Consider the following 4,456-nt stretch of genomic DNA (forward strand, 5'->3'; position numbering starts at 1 on the left):
TGCTCCTTGCCCCACACTTGCAGGTCTTTCTTCCACATGAGTTTGCTTCTCCCTGGTTACAGACCAGAAGCCTCCTCACTGTCCCCCCAGACCTCTGCAACACATCCACTTCTCGCTCTTTCTTCTCACTGCAACAGAGGTAGCTGGGGCAACACCATTGCCCTTACTAGTCTCTTTCCAGCTTCTTATCCTGCACTTTCCATTATTAGTTTTAATGACAGCTGAGAATGATCAATATACAGCCCTGTTTCATGACATTAACGTAAAAAAATAATAATTCTATTGGATTCTATTGCCCTTCCCCAGTGAGGGACAACTCCGGAGGATGTTTCCATGAGTTTGTTTTAGCATCAGTGGGCACCACACTGGACACACTATAAAGGCTAATTTTATGCAATAAGGAAGATAAACTTGGGTGAATTCTTATGGAAACAGAAAACTCCCCTTAAATTTTAAGCTAACACTAAACCAATTCACTTCAACGTCTGACATTAGTATCAATCTGGATAAGGAGGGCAGGACTGCCCTCTGCTGCCTGGAGATAAAATAGCCTTTAATTTTTCATAATTATTACCAAGAGTAAATTCCTTATAATAGCAGCCAAAGGAAAGCCTCACTGGATAAGTTCTAGTGTCACAAGACAGCCATACTGCACTTTGAGATGTTGGAATCCCCAAGAAGTCAAATCCTGAAAAAAATGGCTTGACTTCTCAGGAAGCACATCACTTGGACTGAGGATGTAACTCAGTGGTAGAGCACTTGCTTAGCATCATGAGGTCCTGCATTCACTCTCCTGTAACATTCACACACTCACACAGGAAGAAGCCACATGCCTTCATATTTTCAAGGAAAATACATAGATGTCATTTCTCACATGTCTCACATGCCATTGCAAATCTGATCTAGTGTTCCCCTTCCTTCATCCATTCAGCCCTTTGTTCTTTCCCTCAGTCATGGTCATTCCACTTAACGCCTGCTTCTCCTGCTCACTACCTTCCCTGTGGCACCAATCCCAACTCAGCACTTCTTTCTAGGCCACTCCTTTTATTTTCCACAGCCCTTCATTCATGATCCTTCAGACTCTTATGTGCTTCTGTTATCACACAAGGAGGTTTCCAGGAGCAGTGGCAACCTCAAGTTCTCTTGACCATGTTACAAAAAATAATTAGAGTGCATATTAACAGTAAAGTTGCAAAGGAAGAGATCACTTATGAAGAAAAAGTATAGATTTGAGATTGAGAATATGGACGACCTCAGAAACTGTTGCCTCATCTTGATCTGAGGTTTTAACATTTATGAAGGGACAGTAGCCAGGAGGTTGAACTAGAAGCAGAGTCAGGGTGGGGTTAAGCACCGGTTCTCTTGCTGGATCCTAAGGTCTAGTTTGGTTTTGTTTTCTTGAGTATGTGAATTCCTTCCCAGAGGGTTTGCAAATGCAAAATAGGCACAGAGGATCTATGTGGTCTTTGGCAAACACTTACTTGGTTTGGTGGGAGTTGGAATAGAGACACGGAATAGAACAGAAAAGACACTGATACTTTTAGGTTGCGAAGTTGAAGGCAATTAGGGGAGAAGTGGATGTAAAGGGGATAATTCCTGCAAGAGACAGGAGCCAATGAGAAAAACAGCATTACTTTCCTCACATTACACCAGTTGACTTCTCATAACTCCACAGAAGAGTAGTACCCACATTTTATGGGTAAGGAAAGAGGCTCAGAGAAATTCTATACCCAACAAGATAGATTTATATGAGCTAAGTGTCAAAAATTACTCCTTTGAGAAGCTACTGGTCAAGAAAGGAAAAAAAATAAAATAAAATAAAAAGAAGACACAGATCCAGGAAAGAGGCCCAAGAAAGGAAGAGGCAAGGCCTAATAACAAAGGTGAGCTGAGCTGAGGGCTGCCGTGAGCCCAGATTGAAGCAGGAGTCTAGAGGATTCTAGGAAGGATTTGTCTTGGAAGGAAAGTGGAACTAGGGCAACCTGTAGCAAAAGGTATAAAAGGTTGAAGCCATAGGATCAAAGAAAATACTTTAAAAGGAAGATAATCATTAACTACAATCACAAAGTTGTTCTAAAAAATGTAATTATAGAACACTCTGATTTATTAGAACATAGTTATGGACATAATAAGACATTTAATATGGATTTAATAAAAATTTGAGATATGACATTAGAAGGTTGGAGGAAATGGAAGGATACGAAAAGACCTCATTCTCTGAAACAGGAAGCTTATAGAGGAATTCTAAGAGTGAGGACTTAAGAGATAATATTCAGAATCTGAAACAGATACATAGCAGCATGACTGACATTTATCATGTTGGGAGTGAGGGTCAAAAGGACAGGAGGCTGGATTCTTTCTGAGCCTTTTTAATCACTATTTGACTTTTTTTCTTGCACAGTACTGGGTAAAAGCCCAGGCACTACCTAAGATGACACCCAGATTAATTTTTGTCTTTTTAAGGCAGAAGAGCACAAGGCTAGTCAGAGTGGAAAACGACTCTTCTGCTTGTTAGATGCAGTGCAATATTTCGAGACACAGCCCAGAACTATGAACCAGAGTCTGCATTTTAACACTGTTTCCTGTGCCCATCTCCAGAAGCACTTGTCCAGCAGCTGTGCATCGCTGCCACAAAGGAAGGAAGGGAAGTAAGAGGAATGGCACACCAAGTTGATGGGCAGTCTGTCTACACTCATGTTGCAGGTAAATGACTCTTTTCAACTACTCAGAACTTACCGTCACTGCTCAGCACTCCTAACAAGGCTGAATGAATCTTCCTGGTGTTTCAAATTATTTTCCAAATTTCCTGCCCTAGTCATCACTTTCTTCATGATTCACTTTGAGTTTTAGCTTTCTGAGTTGCTTCATAAAATCTTTTTTACAAATTGTCACATGACATAAACACCTGCTATTATTTTCAAATCGCTCCTATTTGATTAAGAAGCCATACAACTCTCAATGGGCCACATGCTCAACAAAAGCTCAGCAATTCTTTCCTTCAGTTCTTTGTTATGTACCACAACAGAACAGATGCATACAACAGTAAAAACAAGTCTCTGCCTCCCAGGAGAAAAGAAAACAACAGAGAGAGTTCTTGAAGGGGAAAACCCACAATTAAGAGATCTTCCTTAGAGTGTTCCTCTATGATCCCACTGGAGGTGAGGGCTAAGCCAAAGAGGTAATGAGACAAAGAGGAATTTGCCAACCTGCCTTACTAGGCTTTTTTTTTCTTGTCTTAAAAGATTTCTAAAACGTCTCTAAATGTTTCAAGGGAAATTATTACTCACATAAGGTATTTTCTGCTTCAAGTGTGAAATACGCACTGAAAACAAAACCCAGCTAAACAGTATTTGGTCTTCTGACCACATAATGTGAAAACCATTCAAAATGATCCTGTAGGCTTGGTGATGTAGCTCAGTAGTAAAGCAGCATGTATGGGGCCCTGTAATCTTTTTTTTTTGAATACTGAAGAAAAATTCAAACAAGGATATTGTGAATTTTAAAGAAAGAAAAATCAATACACTTTCAAAATGAATCAGAAAACTGGTATCACGAAATGCAAAATGGGGTTCATTTTTTCTTAACATACAGCAACCCTTTCAAAGGCTAAATCTTAAGGCACTCAAAAGTTTAATTAAGAAGGTTCCCCCAAACCCCTATGATTAAAGATCTTATCTCCTTTATTAAAGTGAGGATTAATCTATGCAAATTAATCTCTTTGAAGTGACCCTTGGAAACATGCAATTTGGAGATATCATACAAGATGTTGACTTCTAAAAATGATTCTAGTAAAGAGAAATTCATATATATCCACAAAGAAATTCCTATTTTGTGGGATTCTCATAATTCCCATTTACCAGTAAAAATTTCAAAAAATTACCTCTTTTGAGAGAATAGGGAATTTGTTTAACAAGATTCTATGACCTAAAACAGAATATCCATAGATATATCCTTTACCTTAAATATTTGTGTAAATCTACTCTATTAGATTAGTGGTGATTTTTAGTTCTTTTAAAAGATGCCCACTAAAAGACAAACAAAAGCTACATTCCAAAACAAGATATTTACTGTACATATAAGAAGGTAGCACCTAACTCACAACCATTTGAAAAAAGCATATACTGTAAATTTGCCTCCTCTACCCACTCTGCATCATATTTGTTATAGAATTTTCAAAATAAATACTGAATTCCACACAAAAGATCTTTTTTTTTTTTTTTTGGTACCGGAGATTGAACCTAGGGGTGCTCAACCACTGAGCTACATCTCCAGGCCTTTTAAAAATATTTTATTTAGAGATAAGATCTTAGTAAGTTGCTGAGGCTGGCTTTGAACTTTTGATTTTCCTGCCTCAGCCACCTGAGCTGCTGAGATTACAGATGTATGCCACTGCACCTGGCCTGAATTATACAAATCGTTTCAGGTGTATGTGTATGTACGTGAAAGACAATCCATC

This window comes from Marmota marmota, unplaced genomic scaffold (assembly GCF_001458135.2).
Source record: "Marmota marmota marmota unplaced genomic scaffold, marMar, whole genome shotgun sequence".
Classification (NCBI taxonomy): Eukaryota; Metazoa; Chordata; class Mammalia; order Rodentia; family Sciuridae; genus Marmota; species Marmota marmota.